This window comes from Oratosquilla oratoria, chromosome 1 (assembly GCF_046742065.1).
Source record: "Oratosquilla oratoria isolate Oo_2021 chromosome 1, ASM4674206v1, whole genome shotgun sequence".
In the NCBI taxonomy this organism is placed as follows: Eukaryota; Metazoa; Arthropoda; class Malacostraca; order Stomatopoda; family Squillidae; genus Oratosquilla; species Oratosquilla oratoria.
Window position 1 is genome coordinate 58,571,031 of NC_134777.1, and position 9,890 is coordinate 58,580,920.

Sequence of the window (9,890 nt, forward strand, 5' to 3'; positions counted from 1 at the left end):
TTATTTAAATTAATTGATGCTGTCTGCCTGAATGACTTCTAATTTGTTTCACAAATTTAGGGATCAATGTGGAAAGCCATACTTTTTAATGTCCAGTTGTCAATATTTAATTCATTTTAACTATTCTTGGCTGATTCAGATTTCTCATTTCATTTATAATACTGATATGATAGTTATACTGTTCAGTATTGGCACCAAGTTCTATTTTTGCTCTGCGGGTTGCCATGTCTATTGGTTCTTGTCCTCTTCATGTACCTTCTAATCTTTTTATTATTTTTTTTACTTCTTTTGGCTTATTACTTATCTCGCTCATATCCCTTTACATGATGGGGCCACATGGTTTTTCTAAGTATTTCTACCCTTTTACAGTATTCTGTATGTAGCTTATAGTCACTAACTTCCAGCTCAGTACGACTGTCATATTAAGATCTTGATTTTATTTCTATTGTTAGGGTTTCCCCAGGAAGTTCCACATTTGTCCTCAAATTCATTGTATGCTTTAATTGGGGGCATTTCTTTATTGTTAAATCATTGTCTGTAGATCTCAGGCCCAAAATACTTAATAGTCCAAACCAGGGTCCACTTAATTTTGTTATGGGTCAAGATGGTGGCTGGCAGGGCTTGTTAGGATTGGGAATGCAATATCTCTCAATGGGATCAGAATCACAATAATTTATTGTGATGCTTGGGTCTATTAATAACAATGGTGATTATTACCCTCATTGGGGAGGATGAGCAATTACTTCTGACCCATTGTAGATTGTTACCTCCTTTGCTTTACTCACACGACTGTCGTGAGGAGGGCTGGTAGTACAAATGAGGGGTCTTGGTTTCGGGAGGGCTGTTTTTCCCTCCTTGCTATTTGGTTTTTCGTGTTGCATTTGAGTGACCTTGCTGAGGGCAGCTTCAGCCAGGTTAGTGTGGCTACAGGTCCCACATCACCTACCATATGGATTGTAACTAATGACTTCCCATGATCATCATCTCCTGCCCCCCACAGTGACAGTCACGTTCCATCATCGGAGGTCTCTTGGTTGTGAGCTTGAGTCTTGAATATTTTCTTTCAGACTACTTTCGAAATTCACTTCGAAATCTTGCCTCCCTAATTAGAAAGAGACAGGCGGAGAGGAGTGCAGGATTTCCAAATGGAATTTATATCCGTCTTACAGCTTACAGCTGTGTGACTCTATGTTCAGCAAGTGTGGAGCTTACTTGAATTCGGGTTTTTCGAAAGGTGATGCGCTCACAGTAAGGAAGACCGAATCGAAGTTCCAAAGCAGTACACTGTATAGTATGAAGAGGAAACTGCGTGGTCTGTGCCAAACTTTGAGCTTTTGGCAGAGTTTGGGTATGGGGAACAGTATGCGGGAGCCGAACTTTGCACGCATATGGTGTTACCTTTGTTTAGTGTTCAAAATGTTGGACAGTAACGATGGCATAGTGGAATTTTAGGTGTGTTGGAGATAGAGTAAGGCAGCCATTATCAGTACAGCAGTTGGGATTGTTACGCTATCCACACACACACACATATGTATATATATATATATATATATATATATATATATATATATATTCGTAAAGAGCTGGAGTCCAGGAGCCATGTTATCGGAAAATTTCAAAACACTGGACTCAGAGTAACAGAATTTATTACCGACGTTTCGAACCCTGTCTGGGGTTCGTCCTCAGGGTTATACATAGTAAGCAAAAGGATTCAATTATATATTATACCGATGTTGTCTGGGACAGGTCCCATCGGATTGAACAAATTTGAACAACATGGGTTATGTGGTTTTATCAATTCTTTTCATTTGAGTGACGCTTTATACAAATTTGAAATTAATTTCCTTTTGTCATTCGTAATAGGTTTTGATTTTGTTCAAATTTGTTTAATCTGATGGGACCTGTCCCAGAGAACATCGGTATAATATATAATTGAATCCTTTTGCTTACTATGTATAACCCTGAGGACGAACCCCAGACAGGGTTCGAAACGTCGGTAATAAATTCTGTTACTCTGAGTCCAGTGTTTCGAAATTTTCCGATATATATATATATATATATATATATATATATATATATATATATATATATATATATATATATATATATTTATTAGAGGATCACTTGAAGATTTGTCACCCCAGAATGTACCACTTGAATAATTATCACCCCCAACGAAAACACCGGAAGAATCGTCACACCAGTTGGGTTAAATTAGCTCAGGTAAGGCTAGGTTAGGTTAGATTAAGGAATCGTCACCCTAGGATAGCCCACTTGAAAAAAAAATGTCAACCCAGAATAGCCCACCTGAAGAATTATCACCCTGTCGATATCTGGGGTGACAATTCTTTAGGTGAATATATATATATATATATATATATATATACATATATATATATATATATATATATATATATATATATATATATATATATTTACCTAGTTGTATTTTGCGGGAAGGGGAGCTATGCTCGTGTTGTCCCGCCATTGTATCTCGCAGTGTCTAGTTTGTTTTTAAACTCATGAATGGTTTTTGCGCATACTATTTCATTATCCAGTTTGTTCCAAGTGTCCAAAACTCTATGTGGAAAACTGTTTCTTCAGTTCTCTTCTATAGCTATGTTTTTTTATTTTCTTACCATGTCCTCTTGTGTTTCTTTTGTCCCAGTTAAGTAAGTTCTCTCTATCAAGTATCTCTGTGCCTTTCATGATTCTGTAGATGGTCAATAGGTCACCTCTCTCTCTTCTTTGCTCCAGTGTCGGTAATTCCAGTTTAGCCAATCTCTCCTCGTATGATAGGTTTGCAAGTGCAGGTGCCATTTTTGTAGCTGCTCTTTGGATTCTTTCTATTTTCTTTATATTCTTTTTGGTACTGGGGGACCACAATGTCGCCGCATACTCTAATCTAGGCCTTATCAATGTAACCAATATTTTTTTTTTATCATGTCTTCGTCCAAGTATGTAAATGCCACTTTTATTGATCTTAGCAAGTTGTAAGTCTCCCCGACAATTTTGTTAATCTGTATATCATAGGACAAGTCGTTCGTGATAATTACACCCAAATCTTTTTCGGATCCTACTTTCTTTACTTCCTTGGTTCCAATTGTATATTTTCCTGATATTCTGTTTTTGCTTTTTCCAAACTCCATTATGCTACACTTCTTAGTATTAAAGTCCACTTCCCATTTCTGACTCCAGTTCCATACCCTATTTAGGTCTTCTTGCAGTACTTCACAGTCCTCATCAGTTTCTACTTTCCTTAACAGTTTGGCGTCATCAGCAAAGAAGCTCATGTAGCAGTTCACGTCCATGTCATTCATATAGATAGCAAACATTATTGGTGCCAGTACAGATCCTTGCGGTACTCCACTGATCACCTCTTTCCAATCTGAATATTTTTCTCTGAGCACTACTCTCATCTTTCTACCAGTCAGAAAGTCCTCCATCCAGTGTGTGTGTGTGTTTATCCAGTTGTATTTTACGGGTAGGGGAGTTATGCTCGTGGTATCCCGTCTTCATATCTCGTTTTATCTAGACTGTTTTTAAATTCGTGTATCGTTTTTGCACACACCACATTCTCATCTAGCTTGTTCCAAACGTCATTACCCTGTGGGGAAAGTTGTTCTTTTTTAGGTCTCTTCTATAACTGTCTTTCTTGATTTTCTTTCCGTGTCCTCTTGTATCTCTACTATCCCATTTTGATCCTCTCTATCAATAGTCTCTATGCCTTTCATGACTATAAATAGTTATCAAATCTCCTCTCTCTTTCTTCTTTGCTCCAATGTCTGTAGCTCAAGTTTTGCTAGTCTCTCTTCATATGATAGTTCTGAGAGTGTTGGTGCCAATTTCGTAATTGCTCTTTGTATTCTTTCAAATTTTGTTATACATTTTTTTGTTTGTACTTGGTGACCATGTCGTCGTCGCATACTCCAATCTTGGTCTTATCAAAGTGACTAGTATTTTCTTTACCATTTCTTCGTCCAGGTATGTAAATGCCACTTTCCTTTGTTCTTATTAAATGATAAGTTTCTCCAAAAAATGTGTTTATATGTTTCTCAGGGGACATATTATTCATAATAATGACTCCCAGATCCTTCTTATTTTCTACTTTTTTAATATCTTCCTCTCCCAATTTACATGATCCCACTATTCTTTTTTTGCTTCTTCCAAATTCCATTATACTACACTTCTTAATATTGAATTCCATCTCCCACTTCCTACTCCATTCCCATACTTTATTGAGATCACTCTGTAGGGACTCACAATCTTCTAGTGTTCACTTTTTTCAACAATTTTGCATCATCCGCAAAGAAGCTCATATAGCTTCCAATTCCTTTATCCATATAATTAATATATATAGCAAACATTATTGGTGCCAGAACTGTTCCTTGTGGAACTCCACTAATCACTTCATCCCAATTAGTGTTTGTCTCTTATCACCACTCTCATTTTTCTTTCATGCAAGAAGTCTTCCATCCAGTTCAGCAATTTGTCTTGTATTCCTCCTGCAGTTTCTAATTTCTTTAGCAATTTCTTATGTAGCACCTTATCAAAAGCTTTTTTCAGGTCTAGAAATGCACAATCAGCCCATCCATCTCTTTCTTGTATTACATCTATTAGCCTTGAATAGAAACACATTAAGTTTGTGACGCATAATCGTTCTTGTCTAAACCCAAATTGCCTTGGATTTAGTACGTTTTTTTTTTTTTTTCAAATGCCTTACCCAACCAATTTTGATCATTCACAAATCTTAGCTATCGTACTTGTAAGAGAGACCAATCTATAGTTTGTAGGGTCTTATTTGTTTCCCCCTTTATATATTGGTACTATATTTGCTCTTTTCCAATCTTCTGGAACTTTTCCTTCTTTCAATGAACTGCTTATTAGACTATGTATTTTGTTTGTTAGTTCACTCCTGCATTCTCTCAAAATCCAGTTTGCCATTTCATCTGGTCCATGCGATTTTCTGACATCAAGATTACTCAAATAATTAATTGTTTCATTCCTTGTTATTTCTATCTCTTTCATAGGGGGGACTTTCTCCTCCCACTTGATATCTCTAGGTTGTATGTTCTCCCTTGTAAACACCGATTTAAAAATGCTTGTTCATAATTTCTGCCATTTCCTCCGTGTATTGAACTCCTTGTCGTAGTTTCTCTATTTCTTGTTTGTTTTTCAATTTGTTGTTTACAAATCTGTAAAATAGTTTTGGTTTATCTTTACATTTTTCTATGACATCTTTTTCGTATTTTCACTTTTCTGCTCTGTACACTTGTACATATTCATTTCTATAACTAGTATATATTTTCCATTTTCAGGTCTTTTGTCTTTCTTCCATTTTATCCAAGCTTTATCCCTTTAGTCTTTAAACTCCCTACATCTTTTGTTGTACCAACACTTTACATATCCTTTTTCTTGTTTTTGTCTTGGAACATACTTTTCCACCCCTTTATAGATTTTTGTCAAAATATTCCATTTCTCTTCTACTATCGTTTCCTCCTTGTGTATCCTTTCCCATTCTGCTTTTTGAAAAAATTCTCTTTATTTTATATATTAAAAAAATCCATACATCAATCTTCCCTTTCTATATTGTTCGTTTTTTTTTCATGTATTTTTCCTTATTTAGTTCCAGTTCAACCAATATGTGGTCACTTTTACTTATTGGCATCTTATATTCAATCTTGTCCACTATTTTGGGTTCTGATGTGAGGTCCAGTCTCGATGGTTCTTCCTCATTTCTATACCTAGTATTCTCTTGTATCCATTGCGTCATTGTGTGTTCTATAATCATATGAAGTAGTACATTTCCCCATAGGTCGTCTCCACCCTTCACTGTCATCTCTTCCCAGCAGATTTCTTCACAATTAAAGTCAGCCATTATAACTACTATTCCTCTATCTTCCAATATCTTATTTAGTGTTATCCTTGTGTCTTCTAACATATTTTTGTGTTCTCTCTCTTCCAACGAAGCCGTTTTAGGAGGCACATAAATTACTACAAACTTCCTGTTCTTCCCATCCCTGTCCTCCACTTCCATCATAATCATCTCTACTCTATTCTTTCCACATGTGACATTCCTCACATCTATATCCTTCTTAGCCAGGAACATAACTCCACCCCCTCTCTGTTTCTAACCCAATAATTATATGCACCATGTCCTACACTGTTGGGTGGTAGTGGACCTTTCAATTTTGTCTCTACAATTCCTATATTGTCCAGTTCTTTTTCCTTCAGGTAACCATTCAGTTCGTTCAAGCCTGTTATTAAGCCATTTATGTTTGTGTAAGACACTTTAAATTTTCTGCTACTTCCATCGTGTTTTCTGTTTCCCTTAAGTTTTTCTCTGCTATGAACCATTTCCTCACTTTCATATCCACTACTCTCCAATAGAATTTCCCTTTTTCTGACTCTGTTCTTCTCTTTTTTTCTTAGCTTCTAGTCTTTTTGTTTTCTCTTCCTCTCTTTCCTCTTTATTCATTTCTCTTTTTATCCATATCGGTTTATATTGATCACTGTCTGCTAGTTTCCCTGTTTTTGCTAAGATATTCTCTGTTGTCGTTTGTGACCTGAATTTGATCTTAATTGATCTGGTCTTATCTGTATTGTATTTCCCTATTCTATATATTTCTTCAATTTCTTTGCCTGTTTCTTGTCCATACTCTTGAACTACTTCTATCTTGTTTACCTTTTCCTTCTCTTTTACTCTTGTAGTCCTATTTGGATTATGCTTCTCTTTCATCCCTAAAATAATTATACATTTATTTTTGTCCGCTAAGTCTCTTACTATATTCTCCTTCTCTCTCATCACTTTAATAACTGCGTCCTTAGTTTGTTCTTTCATCTGTTGTGTCACTATATCTCGAAATACAATTTTGTTCTCTTGGACTTTCCTCCAACCCTGCGCTGCTTTTGCTATGGACTGTTTATTCTCTTTATTATTATTATTCTTTAATTCCTCATTCTCATATTTTACTTCTTTAACTGTCTTTTTAATTCTTCTATTTCTTTATTTAGGTTTTGGTTCTCCTTTAGTTCTTCCAATTTATCAACTTTTTGCGTAATCCGTGTAAGTTGGCTGAACCTAACCTCCCAGTGTTCGATCATTTTCTCTGTTTTTTCCTCTAGACTTGCTAATCGGGGGAGGTTGGCATCCCACCCCCCTCATTAAATTCATGGAAATTATTATCTCCACTTTCTATCGTGTTGTTCTTATCCATATTTCTAATTTTAGTGCCTTTACTAATATTTTCGACTTCACCTGCGTCGTCTGCAGCCCTCTTGTTGACATTTCTTCTGACGTCTGGGGGAGCCCGTTCGTCTCCTTCCTCATTTGCTTCCATTTCCTCTGTAATTTAACTATTTACCTAGTTGAAATTTACGGGAAGGGGAGCTATGCTCGTGGTGACCCGTTTTTGTATCTCGCAAAATCAAGTTTGTTCTTAAATTCTTGTATTGTGTTTGCACACACTATTTTTTCGTCCAATTTGCTCCATATATCTATCACTCTATGTGTGAGTGTGTGTGTTTATCTAATTGTATTTACCTAGTATTTTACGGGAAGGGGAGCTACCCTCGTGATGTCCCGCCTTTGTATCTCGCAGTGTCTAGTTTGTGTGTGTATGTGTGTGTAAACAGGAACGGTGATTTACTTGTTTTTCCGTAGAAATCCCGTTCCTGTGGTTGCTTCTGCGTCAGTCCTTAATCCTCCTTGAATACACACTGCACGGTCCCTATGCTAATCTTTCTACCGTCTAACTGCTAACACGACCTCCCCTCCGTGTCTCCCACCTTCGTTCCACTCACACACAAATGCACACACTCGTGGCCCTTACTACACGTTGGGCACCCACACCGACGCGCGGACATCCCCCCCCCCCTCTCTGGGGTCACCAACTCCGCGCGCCATTTGACCCTCTCACCGGGGAGGTGGGGGAGGGGTGCCAACCACGCGTCCCCGTCCGTGCCATATTCACTACATTCGCACCACACCACCCCTTGTTCTCGAGACCAATCTATTCTTCGTCTCCATCTCCTACTTCATAATCCTGTAGCCATCTCGGAGGACGCTTGTCACGGCGGGGTCTCCGCGACACCGCCACGTCGCGACCCTCTTCCTCGTCTCCTCCTTTATTCACCACACGACGAAGGTATGCCAAGATATGCCGCGGCACTCCCTCGACAGAGACGTTGTTCCGTGAATTCACCTCCGTTACGATCCCTTTTTGTCCATTGTGATGTGCACTTCTCATCCTTTGGCTTCACCCATACCTCCTCCCCCACCTGCACTGAGGTGGTGCCTTCTTCAGTATTGGCTGGTAACCCCGGCCCCATCTGGGGATATCGCCAATCGTATTTCAACACAGCTCTTTGCGGAACCGAGCCTTTGTCTTGGCCTGACCTGAGGGACATATACCGGAAAACTGCCTCCGTGGGTGGTATTAGCGCCCTCTCGGCGATGGACTTAATCGTGCGATGGTGTCGTTCTATTATTCCATTTCCGCTTGGCCGGTAAGCAGCGTTTTATGTTCCACTTGTCCAACATGCCTTTCACCGCCTCCGACCGAAATGCTGTGCTAATCCATCAGGACTTCATCCACTGGGTCCCGTTCCAGAAATATCTCATTCATCACCCGTGCAATCTCCTCTCCAGTCTCCGTCTTCATCTCCCGCCAGACGGCGAAGCGTCCCGGGCCGCAATCGATCATTGATATTTCGGTTCAGATTTGTTTGAAGACGTTTATTGTGAAGGATGTCATAGATAGGTGTAGGTGTCATATCATGGGAATATCAACTTTCGAGAAAACATAGGGTCACACACATGTTATTTGGGTTTGGAGTCTTATAATTGGAGATTTGAAGGTGTGGTATTTGTTTTCTTTGAATGGTCGGTTGACCGTTGAAGTCTTGGGAGGGTTTGCGGTGTGGGGAGTGTGGAGATAGTTGTGATTCAATGGTCGTTTTTTGGGAGATAAATTTGGATTCATGGTGTGTGGGATAGTGTCTGTTGTTGTTTCGGCTACTTGGGGAGGTTCGAATGTAGTTTTATCATTGCTTTAATGTTTTATTGGGTATCTTAAAAATACTTTTTTCCATACTTTGGAGATAGGCGTTTAGGAGAGATTGTTGAGGTTAGATTGCCACATTTTTTTTTTATGTTTATCTAATTATGATTAGAGTATGAAGGTTTCGAAGGTTGGATGTTTTTGAAACAGGTGTAGTGTCTGAGCTATAGACGCATAATCTATATTCTAGGTTCCAGACTGTCGAGATGTAGGTGATTAGGTTTTTAGGACTGATGGTAACCGTTAGTGTTGGGCGTTACTCATTTTTTCATGTAATCAATTACTTCAATTGTCTTGCAAACAGTAATCGATTATTTTTTAATTAATTTCACCTGGTAATAGATTATACAGTGGTCTCTGTTAGTATAAGGTATACTTCTAAGGTTTTGGTGTATTTTTTCTCTGTCAGTCTGTCTGATGTATATCCGTCTGTCGGCCTGTCTGTATGTGTGATGAAACGGTTACCGTTGCCCTCGTTCCTCACCATCACCCAAAACATCCGGGCGCTAACGGACGTGGAGTAAGGCGAATAAATATAGGCCAAACATTCGTACAAGAAATACACAGACTCTTGAGAAGTTTCATTTGATAGTCGATTACTGAATTTTTTACGATGTAATCGATTATGCCCACCACGTAGGTAGATTCGAGTTGTGTTGACTGAAGGTCACTCTTGGTGGGGTCTTCGATTTTTACACCGTGTATGGATTACTTAACTACTTTTATTACTTTTGATAGTCTTACTATTCTTTTCCATGACTTTTTATGTAGTTCCATAGTGGTGGGATGTAAGAGTTCCACACTGGCGTTTAATTTTGTATTTTACTT